We start from the raw sequence: 13,970 nt of genomic DNA on the forward strand, positions 1-13,970 counted from the left end.
ACTTAACAACCAAAAAACAAATGATCCAGTTAAGAAATGGGCAGAAGACATGAATAGGTATTTTTCCAAAAAAGACACCCAGAAGGCTAACAGACATAGAAAAAGAGGCTGAACATCACTCATCACCAAAAAAAATACAAATCAAAACTGAAATGAGATATCACCTCAAATCTGTCAGAATGGGTAAAAATAACAGCACAGGAAAACACAGGTATTGGAGACGATGTGGAGAAAGGGGAACACTTTTACACTGTTGGTTGGAATGCAAACTGATGCAGCCACTCTGGAAAATAGTACGGAGGTCCTAGAAAAGTTAAAAATAGAACTACCGTACGACCCAGCAATTGCACTACTAGGTATTTACCCAAAGCATACAAAAACACTGATTTGAAGGGGCACATGCACCCTGATGTTTATAGCACCATTATCAACAATAGCCAAATTATAGAAAGAGCCCAAATGTCCATTGACTGATGAATGGATAAAGAAGATGTGATATATTCAAAAGAATGAAATATTGCATCTGCAATGATGTGGATGGAGCTAGAGTGTATTATGCTAGGTGAAACAAGTCAGAGAAAGGCAAATACCATATGATTTCACTCATATGTGGAATTTAGAAAAAAAACAGGTGAACATAGTGGAAGGGGAAATTGAAAAGAGAATGAAGCAAAGCATAAGAGACTCTTAACTATAGAGGCAAACTGAGGGCTTGTGGAGGGTAGGCGGATTGGGGATGGGTATTAAGGAGGGCACATCTGATGACACCTGGGTGTTATATGTAAGTGATGAATCACTAAACACTACTCCTGAAACAAATAAACAAAGAAAGAAATAAAAACTTTAAATTTCAAGGTTGAGACCTAAATTATTGATAATACAACATCAATAAGTAATAAGTATAAAGTGTCAAATATAACAATTAGCAGAATGGATAAAAGTTAATGATCCAACTCTATACTATCTTCAAGAAACTCATTTTATACATAATTACATAAGCAGGTAGAAAGAAAAAGGATAAAAATAATGTACCACACAATTAAAAGAAAGCATGAATAAATATGTACTTTTCTCATAAAATATACTTTTGAGAAAAGAAAATCACCAGGGATAGAAATATTTCAAAATGATAAAAGTGTCAATCCAAGAAAATAGCAATTCTAAATGTATTTGCAAACAAGTGAGCTGAAAAATATGTGACGCAAAAAAAAATGATAAAGTGAAAAAAGAAATAGACAAATAATGATTGTAGGTGGAGACTTTTGACAACCATTTTGCACCAATTAATAAAACAATAAAAAATCAGTTATCAAAGACACAAAATAACTCAACAACATCAACCAGAAGGATCTAATTTACATTTATGTAACATTCCACCCAAACAATAGCCGTAGACACATATTTTCCAATATCCATAGAACACTCATCAAGATAAACTGTATCTTGAGATATATATTTAAAAACCCCCACAAAACCCACATGTTTAAAAGAATTGAAGCCATATGGAGTTTGTTCTGATGAAAATAAAAATAACAGGAAGATAACAAGGAAATCTCCACATAGAGGGAAACTAGGACATTTCTAAAGAGAAAAAATATCCATGAGAAAAGTAAGTAGTTCCAACATAAATAAAAAATACATTGAATTAAACGGAAATTAAAATGTACCATATCAATATTTGGGGGACATAGACAAAACAGTATTATATTAAAACTTATAGAAGGAAAAAAAATTTTATAATCGAAACTGTCACCCTAGGAATAGAAAAATAACAAAATAAACACAAATCAATGAAAAGGAAGAAAAATAATTGCATAATCCAATATCACTGGAAAGAGAAAAAAATAGGAAAAAATAAACATGTAGATCACTGGAATAGAATAGAAAACCCAGAAATAAAGCCACGACTATATGGTCAATTAATCTTTGACAAAACAGGAAGAATATCCAATGGCAAAAATTCAGTTTCTTCAACAAATGGCATTGGGAAAACTGGAAAGCTATATGGAAAAGAATGAAACTGGGCCACATTTTTACACCATACACAAAAATAAATTGAAAATGGCTTAAATACCTAAATATGGCATCTGAAATAAAAAACCATAGAAGAGAACTCAGGCAGTAAAGTCTTTGACATTGACCATTGCAACATTTTTTCTAGATACGTCTCCTGAGGCAAGGGAAGTGAAAGCAAAAATAATCTATTAGGATTACATAAAATAAAAAGCTTTTGCACAGAAAAGATAATAATCAACAACACTAAAAAGCAACCAATGGAATAGGAGAGAATATTTGCAAATGCCATATCTCATAAAGGGTTGGTATTCAAAATATATAAAGAATTTATACAACTCAACACCCACAAAATATAATCCAATAATCCAATTAAAAAATGGAAAGAAGGCATGAACAGATATTTCTCCAAAGAAGACATACAGATTGCCAACAGACACATGAAAAAATGTTCAACGTCAGTTAACATCAGAGAAATGCAAATGAAATCTACAATGAGATACCACATCACACCTGTCAGAATGTCTAAAATCAACAACACAAGAAACAAGAGTTTGTGAGGATGTGGAGAAAAAGGAACCCTCATGCACTGTTGGTGGGAATGAAAACTGGTGCAGCTACTGTGGAAAACAGTATGGTGGTTCCTCAAAACATTAAAAATAGAACTATCTTATTATCTACTAATGACACTTCTAGGTATCTACCCCCAAATATAAAAACACTAATTCAAAAGGATACACGTGCCCCTATGTTTATAGCAGCATTATTTATAATAGCCAAATTATGGAATCAGCCCAAACATCCATTGATGGATGAATGGATAAAGAATATATATGCACAATGGGATATTATTCAGTCATAGAAAATATTGAAATCTTGCCATTTGCAGTGATACGGATGCAGCTAGAGAGTATAATGCTAAAAGAAATAAGTCAGAGAAGGACAAATACCATGATTCACACTTATGTGGAATTTAAGAAAAACATAAACAACCAGGGGAAAGAGAGAGAGAGTGTGTGCAGAATGAAGAAAGAGACTCAATTATAGAGAAAAAACTAATGTTTACCAGAGGGGAGGTGGGTGAGGCATGGTAAAATACATGATGAGGATTAAGCGGTCCACTTGTACTTGGTGATGTATGGAATTGTTGAATCACTATATTGTACACCTGAAACTAATATAACACTGTATATTAACTATCCTGGAATAAAATAATAAAATAAAATTAAAAAATAAAATAAAATACTTTAAAAAGTAAAAAAAGAATACACATAAAGGAGAAATATCAGAGCAGAATTTCTATTTGTTTGTTCAAATATAGTTTTCATGGGCTATAATCCACAATCAACATGACATCTGAATGAAGAGCAAAATAGTTGTATTCATTTTCTAGACAGATGTTTCTAAGATTATATGAGAATTCTCAGAGGCCATACCTTATATGTTAAATATCTAGACATTCTCACAATCCCGAGAGTTGGGGAAATAAAAGTTAGTTCAGTAATAGCAAACAATCTTTGTGTGAAGTGAGTAGTCATCATGGGAAAATGAAATGTGATGTGTTATAGAAGACCACAGGGCATGCTGTACTAATCAGAACTTCAAAATAAGTAACAGACAGGCTTAACAGGATGCAACACATAGAGGAAAATCTAAGCTAATGGCTAAGTCAGCAAGAATTTTGGCATGATGAAAAAAATATATTCTCAGTTGTCACCAGTAGTGGATAATTCAGCAGAGTGTGTTTTTAAATAAAAAAATATTTTAAACTGTAAGAGATGAATATGACTTCATTGACAAAACAAAACATTGTCCACCATCAGCATGACTTCTACTAGAGAGAGTGAAGTGATGGTTAAATAATTTAGCTCTGGAGCTAAACTGAGCATCCAACTCTATGACTTACAAGGTATTTTTTGTTTGTTTTTATCTAAAGAAAGTTATTTGAGCTCTCTGCCTCAGTTTACATTTTGTAAATTAAAACACAACGAAGTAGCCTTCATAGTGCTTTTCAAGGATTAAATGAGTCAACCCCAATAAAACCTTTAGAACAGTAATTGAAACATAATGAGCACTCAGTAAATAGTAGATAGCATTATTATCAGTAAAAACTCGATTCTATAAATCGAATGTTCATATGTTTATTTCTAGGCATTATAAAGTCATTGCCAAGACCAACATCAAATTTCCTCTTATAGTCTCTTCCCTCAGTTATGCAGTTCAGATTTTAGTCATTAATCCATTTTGAGCTGATTTTTGTGTATGGTGTAAAATAATGTACCATTTTCTTTTCTTTTTTATTTTCTTCCATTGCATGTGGATATCCAGTTTTGCCAACACTAATTTTTGAAGAGACTGTCATATCTCCACTGTGTATTCAAGACAACCCTGTTCAAAATTAGTTGACTGTATATGTGTGAATTTATTTCTGGGTCCTCTATTCTGTTTCATTGGACTGTTTGGTTTTATGCCAATACTATATTGTTTTGATCACTATGTACTTTGGAGTCAGGAAATGATGCCTTTAGCTTTTTCTTCTTGATGTAAATTACTTCAGGTACTCAGGTCTTTTTGTAGTTCCATATGAATTTTATGAACGTTATATCTATTTCTGTTTAAAATGTCATCAGAATTTTGATAGGTATTGGATTGAATTTGTAGATCCCTTTTGGTGCAATGGATATTTTAACAATATTAATTTTTCCATTTTGTGAACATAGGTTATTGTTCCATCTAGCTGTGTCTTCTTTGATTTATTTACTCAGTATCTTATATATGTCTGTAGACAAGTCTTTCAAGTCTTCAGTTATATTTATTCCACAATATTTTATTGTTTGAATACTATTGTAAATAGAATTGCTTTCTTAATTTTTCTTCCAGTTTGTTTTATTGTAGAGAAATGCAAGGAATTTCTATATATTGGTTTCCATTTTGCAACTTTGACCAATACATTTATTAGTTCTAACAGTATTTTAGTGGACTCTTTATTTAGGCTTTTCTATATCAAATATCATTACATCTGTGAAGAGAGATTATTTTACTCCTTCCTTTCTGACATACATGTCTTTATTTTTCTTGTCTGATTCCTAGGGCAAGGTCTTTCTGTACTGTGTTCCATAGAAATGGCAGGAATGTGTATCCTTATCTTGTTCCCAATCTTAGAGGAAAGGATTTTCTGTTTTCACCACTGAGTATGACATTAGCAGTGTGCTTGTCATATATGGTTATTATTATGCTGAAGAAGATTCATTACATACACCAATTTAACAATTTTTATCATGAAAGAATGTTGTATTTTGTCAACTCCTTTTCCTGCATCTGTTGAGACTATAATATGACTTTTATATTTCATTCCATTAATGTGGTGTATCACATTTATTGATTTGCTTATGTGAGCCATGGTTGCAACTCAGATAAATCTGACTTAATAATGGGGAATAAACCTTTTATGTGCTGTTGAATTCAATCTCTCTCTCTCTCTCTTTCTCTCTCTTTCTATATATATGCATAAATTTTAATTTTACTTATTTTTTAAAAGATTTTATTTATTTATTTATTTGACAGAGAGACAGCAAGAAAGAGACCACAAGCAGGTGGAGTGGGAGAAGCAGGCTTCCCACTGAGCAGGGAGCCCGATATGGAGCTTGATCCCAGGACCCTGGGATCATGACCTGAGCTGAAGGCAGACGCCTAATGACTGAGCCACCCAGGCGCCCCTATATATAATTTTTAATTGAGTATAGTTTGTATATAATATAGTATTGGTTTCAGTTGTACAATATAGTGATTCAAAAATTAAATATATTAGAGGAGAAACTAAGATGGTGGAATAGAAGGAGGACCCTAGGGTTCCCTCATCTCTCAAACACAGCTAGAAAACTATTGAATCATTCTGAATACCCTAGGAATTTGTCTGAGGATTGACAGAACAAACTGCACAACTACAGGGAGAGAAAAGCCATATCATGGCAGGTAGGCAGTGTGGAGAGATGCTTTGTGGGAGAACGATCATGGGTGCTGCAGAGTGAAGGGAGCCCTGGTCACAGAGAAAGATGAGAGAGAAGGAGGAGTACACAGGACTCTGCACAAGGAAAACACTTACCCAAAGCCGTTGGCTTAGAAAATGAGAGGGGCTGATTTTCATGAGTTTTTGCAAACAAGCATAGCTAAAAAACTGGAGTTTTAGAGGCCTGTGGCATGGCTGGTATAGAGCACTGAGTGAGCTGTAGTGCTCCAGTAGAGAAGACTGGCAGGTAACCCAGGGGCAGACTATCTGAACTGGGGATCACCTGCAACACACTGGGAGAGACAATTCCTTCCTCTTGAAGTGCATCTGAGAGAGGTGGCAGTGCCTCTCTGGAGACAAAGAAGACATTTGCTTTCCCCACCCATCAGCATAGGTGGAAACACACCTGCTGAGGTCTGCTAATCTGGACACTGGCCCTTTAGGGTGCTTTCTCCAAACCTCATGCTCCTTTGTTCTCATGTGACTGCCCTGGGTCAAACCTGCAACAATCCAAGCAAAGTGAGACCCTTGCTCAGAAGACCTCTCATACCAGGTCCCTAAAGTTTGGAGTTTTAAAACTCAGCCCGCTAGGCTGGAATAGAGCCAAAAGTGCACTGTGCTGCTCTGGGCAGGCAAGCAACCCAGACAAAGAGTGTGAAACAGCAACCTGAAAAACACCTAGGACACACAAGAGGAAAGTTTTAAAAATATTTTATTTATTTATTTGAGACAGAGAGAGAGAGAGAAAGAGGGAGAACACAGAGGGAGAGTGAGAGGGAGAAGCAGACTCCCTGCTGAGCAGAGAGCCTGATGTGGGGCTCCATACCAGGACCCCAAGATCATGATCTGAGCCGAAGGCAGACACTTAATCAACTGAGCCACCTAGTCACCCACACAAGAGAAAATTATTCACTCTTCTGGGAGGGCTTTCCTGACAGCAGCAAGTATGAACTCCCCTCTCCAGAGACAAAGGAGCTGGCTGGCACCAATTCCCTCCCTTTCAGTACATGGCATAGAGCCTACACTGGCTGCCTAATCTGCTTACAGAAAGCCCCACCTCCTGCACTTTGCTGCCACTGCTTTTCTTGGGCAAGTATGCCCAAGTTGGAAAGTGAGGAGATGGAGAAACATTTACCTTGCAAGTGGATGTCAAAAGAAAGCCAAAGTAGCAATACTTATATTAGACAGACTAGATTTTAAACGAAAGATTGTTAACAAGAGATGAAGAAGGGCAATATATTATAATAAAGGGGTCTATCCAAAAAGAAGATATAACAAAGCATGTGTCTTTGGAGCTATAGTGTGTCTCTTGTAGGAAGCATATCATTGGGTCTTGTTTTTATTTATTTATTGTTTTGTTTTTTTATCCATCTAGCCACTAGGTTGCCTTTTGATTGGCAAATTTAATTTATTTACATTTAGATTATTGACCTTTAATGACTTACTAATGCTATCTTACTGATTGCTTTCTAATTGTTTTGCATTTCCATTGTTTCTTTTTACCTCTGTTTCTGCTTACCTTTGTAGATTCCTGGTCTTCCATGCTGGTACTCTCTGTTTCCACCTTTTCATGTTTCTTAAATATACTCTAGATTTTTGCTTTCTTGTTCCCATAAAGGTTACATAAAATAACTCATATATAAAACAGTCTATTTGATGCTGATAGCAACATATCTTCATTCACCTATACGGGCTCTTCTCTTTTTCTCCTCCTCTTTTATATTTTTGATGTCACAATTCACCTATTTTTTGTGTTGTGTGCTTATTAATAAATTATAGCGGCTATGGTTATTTTTATTACTTTTCCTTTAACATTTATACTATAATTAAGTGCTTAATACACCACCTTAATATAGAGTTATGGTTTATCAATTATCACTCTCCATTTTTTACCTTTACCACTGTGTATATATTTTCCTACATTTTCATATCACTGATTAGCGATTTTTCATTTCAGCTAAGCAGCCCTTTCAGGATTTCTTGAAAGGCAGGTCTAGAGTTTTGCTCTTTACCTCCTCTATGAGTTAAGTTCCTATTGTTGCTGCCAAATATTTCAGCCTCTTGCAGTGTTACCCTAAGGAGACAGGTGGCTCTGGCAAGTTCCTCTCTCTCCTCTGCATCCAAAATAATCTCTATCCCACTCCAGTGGCATGCTGGTTTCTTGCCTCAGGCACTCTGGTTTTCTACAAACTCTTTATCACCATAGGCACCTACTCAGTTTTTTACTCTTTTTTTTTCCAATCATGGTGAGTGTGGGTGGTGTAGGTTCCCTGACTCCCTAGAACCTGCAGCTTTTACTGAAGTCTTGTTTGTTCATCTTCAGCTATACAGGTGGGCTAGAATCTCTCTGAGTTACTTGGTATAAGGCAGAGAGGTACATTTGTTGGGCTATGGATATCTAATTAGTTGTCAAGGAAAGAGGGGATTAAAGAATGATTTACACCTCCATGATGCTGATATCACCTCTGGTTGGTTCTTTTTTAAGTTTTCTATCTCTTAAATAAACTTTTAGTTTTGTTATTGTGTTGTTTTCCTCGTTTTGTTAATTTGTTTATCTAGTGTTCTTTTGTAGCAATCTGAGCTTCTTTTGAATAACTGTTTTGACTTATTTGGCTGGCAACTTGTGGATCTTCATTTCTTTAAGACACCTACAAGGATAGGGGTGTGTGGCAGGCCTTGGACTAGGGGAATGTCGTGTCTCAGTTCAGGCAGTTGTTTTCCATAACACTGAAAACTATACAATCCTTGGTAGCAAGACCTGTGGTAGGTCCACAGTGGCTGTGCAAGAGCTTTGGCAGTTCCTCAGCACTGTCTCCAGGTCTATTTGGAAGAGAGTGGGGCAGGCAGCATTTGAGGCTACAGATGGTGTTATGCACATGTTCAACTATGGGGACATCTGCAGGTGTCTTTGTGGTGATGGAGGCCAGCTGCAGGTGCGCATTTAGTGGGCTAGGTCCAGTGGTTGGGTCTGTGGCCAAATGTGGTACATGAGAAGCTGTGCAGTTTTGGTCTGTTGGCAAGCACTCATGTGACTGCACAAACTAGCTGCAAGAATGTGCACAGGAATAGGATCCAATGAAGGGAGCTGAGACCAGAAGCACTCAAGGTACACATCTGCAAAAGCTAGCTGTAGTAACATGCAGCAGTGCAGGGCAGTGAGAAGAGTCAAATCTGACTCTGGGTGCTCAATCAGCTGCAAGGATCTGAGTTATTGATGAGTGGTTAGCCGTTGGTGCATGCACAGCAGTGGGAGTTGGTGATGGGAGTTTAGGTTAGTGGTGTGTAGGTGCATGGCTACAGGGGCTAGCAGTTGGCATGTGATGTAGTTCGGGTCTATGACAGGGCTGGGATCTTCTCCTTCCAGCTGATCTCCCTGCATGTTTTCATGTGGCTGTAAGGGCTGGCCACATGCATGTGTAAAGTAGTGGAGTCTGGTGACAGAAGTTGGTGTGAAAAGCATGTAGCTGCATGGCTGTGGTGTTAGCTGCAGGTATGTATGAAGGTGCAGGCCTGTGATAAGAGTTGGGGCCACATCCAAATTCAGGACCAGCTTTGGGGGTCTGAGCTGTTTGCCTACACTCATGTCTGCAGATGTGCAAATAGTTGTGTGCATCAGCTGAGGGGGCCTAAAATGACATCATGCATGCATGCTGCCATCAAAACTGTTGCCAGTGTGGGTTCAGACCAAGGGATTCTGCAGTGGCAATGACTGGGGCAGCTCCAGGGAAGGGCACGACAGTGAGGTACTCACACAGCTCTTATCTTTGCATAGGAAATCCTGTGGGACCCTCAGTGGCATAAGCAGCAAATGGCAGCTGTACTGGCTGTTGTTCCTAAATGATAAAAATCATTGGTTTCCTCTCTCGAGAAGTCTATTGGATTCTGTGACAAGGTCCCTTAGTAATAAAAGCTGCAGTGTCTTCAGCATCTGCAAAGACTATTGAAGACTTTAGCAGTGAAGGCTGCTGGGGTTCAGTGCAGAGTAGGCCATCGGTAACAGTCACTTTGCTGTGTGATTGATACTGGTAGCGCCTGTCCTTCATCCTTATTTCTGGCCACCTTTAGATGTCTCAGCTGTTCCAGTCTCTGGTTTGGATGAAACCAGAGTGGATCCTTCATACAGTGTCCAAAAAAAGATTTGAGAAAATAGTCACTCTTCTCACTCTATTTTTCCTGGTGAGAGAAACTCTTTCAGTCCAGGAAGTTTCTTCTTGGTGGTGAGAAGTACAGGCCTGGGTAATGGGATGATGCAGGTAAAATTAAACTGTTCTTCCTACCTTTTTAATGTGGTTATTCCCAGTTGTTTTTTTTTCTCCACTGTGTTACATAAACTACTTAAGTGGACTCCTGAACTCTTCCAGAGCTATTTTCATTCATAGACAGCTGTTTATTTTTTCTTTGTTAGGTGACAAAGACAAAGGTCTCCTACTCCACCATCTTGGTATGTCACTCTGTGCACATGTGTAATAAAGGAGCAAGTAGTTTCATATTGTTTGTGCTTTTGAACAACCTGGTAATGCCCTTGCCATCTGCATTCAACCACAGAAGTTGTTGCAGTTTTCCTTCTACTTGTTTTAAGCTGTTTTCCAAGATCTTTGCTCAGATTAATGTGCCTTGATTGGTTAACTCTAATTTATTAGAGGCAGAGACATATTTGGTACAAGGAAGTATGTTTTTGTGGCGTGTTGTATCTTATGTTGTTTATAGAAACTTAATAGTTTATGGTTTGAAATTTAGATCAAATATGGCTGTCCATATGAATTCCTTTTTTTCTCTGAATATTTCTTAAATTCTAGAATTTATAGATAGCTTGGGGGTCATATTTTCTAATAATCTAACTACAAACTTTTTTGTGTTTCTCTTGATGTTTGTATAAATTCACACTCAGATAATGATGTGTAAAATACAGATATGCACATATGTTTGTTACATATACTTGTAATTCTCAGTTATGTAATCATTCAATATAAACTGGCATTTCAAATTTCAACAAGCAATACTAGGCAAAATGAAAACAACTGTTGGAATTATGAGTTTGAATACATAGTGTTATCGACTTCTTTAATGTTTATTTTTCTCATTTTAATCGCTTCTGGGCCTTTTGGCTAAGATCAAGTGTATTTTTCTCATTTTAAATTTCACACACGTTCATTTAAAAAATGCAGCTAAATACAAAAATGAAACTAAAAATCTCCTTTAATCCCACAACTACAAGATAATCATTATGATCATTTTAATATCCATTCAGTTTTAGCTCAGTTTAAATAAAGATATTTTTACCATTTTATACTTTTCTATAATTTATTTTCTGCTTTTTTATAAAATTATACATGAGTGCTTCCCCCTTTGTTAAATATTATTGAAAATATTTTACTCATGGCATACTATGCCATTTTATTTATTTAAACATTTCTCTTATGTTATCTTCAAAGTTTAACTAATTTACAAATTTTTATTTCAATTAGTTGACTCACAATGTTACATTAGTTTCAGGTGTACAACTTAGTGATTTGACAAGTTCATACATTATGCTATGTTCACCAGAAATATAGCTATAATCTCTCATGTTACATTACTATTGCAATATTGTTGGCTTTATTCTGTGCCTTTTATTCCTGTGACTTATTCATTTCATAACTGGAAGCCAGTGTCTCCCTCTCCCTTTCATCCATTTGCCCAACTTCCCAACCCACTCCTCTCTGGTAAACATTAGTTTGTTCTCTGCATTTATAGGTCTGATTTGGTTTTTTGTTTACTTAGTCATTTGTTTTGTTTCAGTTTGTTTTGATTTAGATTCCACTTATGAGTGGAATCACATGGTATTTGCCTTTTCCAGTCTGACATAGTCACTTAGTATAATACCCTCTAGGTCTATCCATGTTGTCTTAAGTGGCATGATCTCAGTTTTTTTTTTCATGGCTGCATAACTTTCCACTGTATGTATATGTGTGTGTGTGCGCGCGTGTGTGTGTGTGTGTGTATGGTAGAGGGAATCAATAGTAGATTAGAGGACGCAGAAAAACATATCAGTGATCTGGAAAACAGGGTAATGAAAAGCACACAAGCTGAACAACAAAAAGAGAAAATAATTAAGAAAAACAAGGATAGATTAAGAGATCTCTTATTTTTTAAATATTTTATTTATTTATTTGTCAGAGAGAGCACAAGCAGGGGGAGCAACAGGCAGAGGGAGAAACAGGCTTCCCACTAAGCAAGGAGCTGGATGCGGGACTTGATCCCAGGACCCTGGGATCATGACTTGAGCTGAAGGCAGACACTTAACTAACTGAGCCACCCAGACATCCTGATAAAGAGATCACTTAAACAACATCAAGCAAACAAACGCTTGCATTATAGTTCCAGAAGAAGTACAGAGAGAAAAGTTAGAACATTTATTTGTAGAAATAATAACTGAAAACTTAACTAACCTAGGGGAAGAAATAGACATCCAAGTCCAAGAAGCAACGAGAGTTCCAAACAAGATGAACCCAAGGAAGTTCACAGCACAACACATAATAATTAAAATGTCAAATGTTAAAGATAAAGAGAGAATCTTAAAAAAAGCAAGAATGAAGCAAAAAAAAATACTTACAAGGGAAACCCTATAGAGCTATTAGCTTATTTTTCAGCAGAAAATTTGCATGCCAAAACAGAATGGCATAATATAGTTAAAGTGCTACAATTAAAAAAAACAAAACAAAACAAAACAAACAAACAAAAAAAAAACCCAAGAACACTCTACCTGGCAAAGTTATCATTCAGATTTGAAGATGAAATAGATTTTCCCAGACAACCAAGAGACAAAGGAGTTTATCCCCACTAAACAAGCCTTATAAGAAGTGTAAAAGGGATGTCTTTAAGTGGAAAACAAATGACCACAATTATTTATTTTTTTAAATGACCACAATTATACATAAAAAATTATGAATAAAAATATGTAAAATATGAAAACATAAACATAAATGCAGAGAGTAAAAAGGGAAGAGAAGGGGAAAAAAGGCTTCCTTATGTTTCTATTATTTTTAGAATTTGTTTGAACTTAAATGATGATCAAATTAATATAGACTTCTTTTTACTTAGGATGTTGTATATGAACCTCATTGTAACCACAAAACCAAAACCTATGATAGATACACAAATAATAAAAAGAAATAAAGCCAAACATAACACTATAGAAATTCATTAATCACAAAGACAGAGAGCAAGGGAAGAAAGGAACAAAGACGAACTACAAAACAACCAGAAAACAAATAGCAAAATGTCAATAAGTACATCCCTATAAATTATTATTTTGGGTGTAAATGGACTAAATGCTCCAATCAAGACATAGGGTACAGAATGGATTAAAAGAAAAGAAGGTCCATCTATAGGCTGTCTACAAGAGACTCACCTCAGACCTAAAGACACATACAGACTGACAGTGAAGGGATGAAAAAAAAATTGCAATGCAAATTAAATTGAGAAAAAAAGAAGGCCAGAATAGCAAGACTTATATCAGACAAAATGGACTTTAGAACAAAGACTGTAACAAGAGACAAAGAAGGACATTACATAATGATAAATGGATCAAACCAATAAGAGGATATAACAATTATAAATATCTACATACCAAACCCTAGGACACATAAATACATAAGGCAAACATTAATGGACATAAAGAGAATAAATGGTAATACATTAATAGTAGAGGAATTTAACATCCCACTTATATCAATGGATAGACAATCCAGACAGAATTTCAAAAAGGAAACAATGTCTTTGAATGACACATTGGATACGATGGATATAACAGATATATACAGAATACCCCATCAAAAAACAAGAAAATACATATTCTTTTCAATGCACATGCAACCTTCTCCAGAATAGATCATACAATAGGCCATAAAATAAGAGTTACTAGATTTAAAAAGATTGAAATCATACCATGCATCTTTTCTGATCACAATGA

Source organism: Ursus maritimus, assembly GCF_017311325.1.
Source record: "Ursus maritimus isolate PB19 chromosome X unlocalized genomic scaffold, ASM1731132v1 scaffold_X1, whole genome shotgun sequence".
In the NCBI taxonomy this organism is placed as follows: Eukaryota; Metazoa; Chordata; class Mammalia; order Carnivora; family Ursidae; genus Ursus; species Ursus maritimus.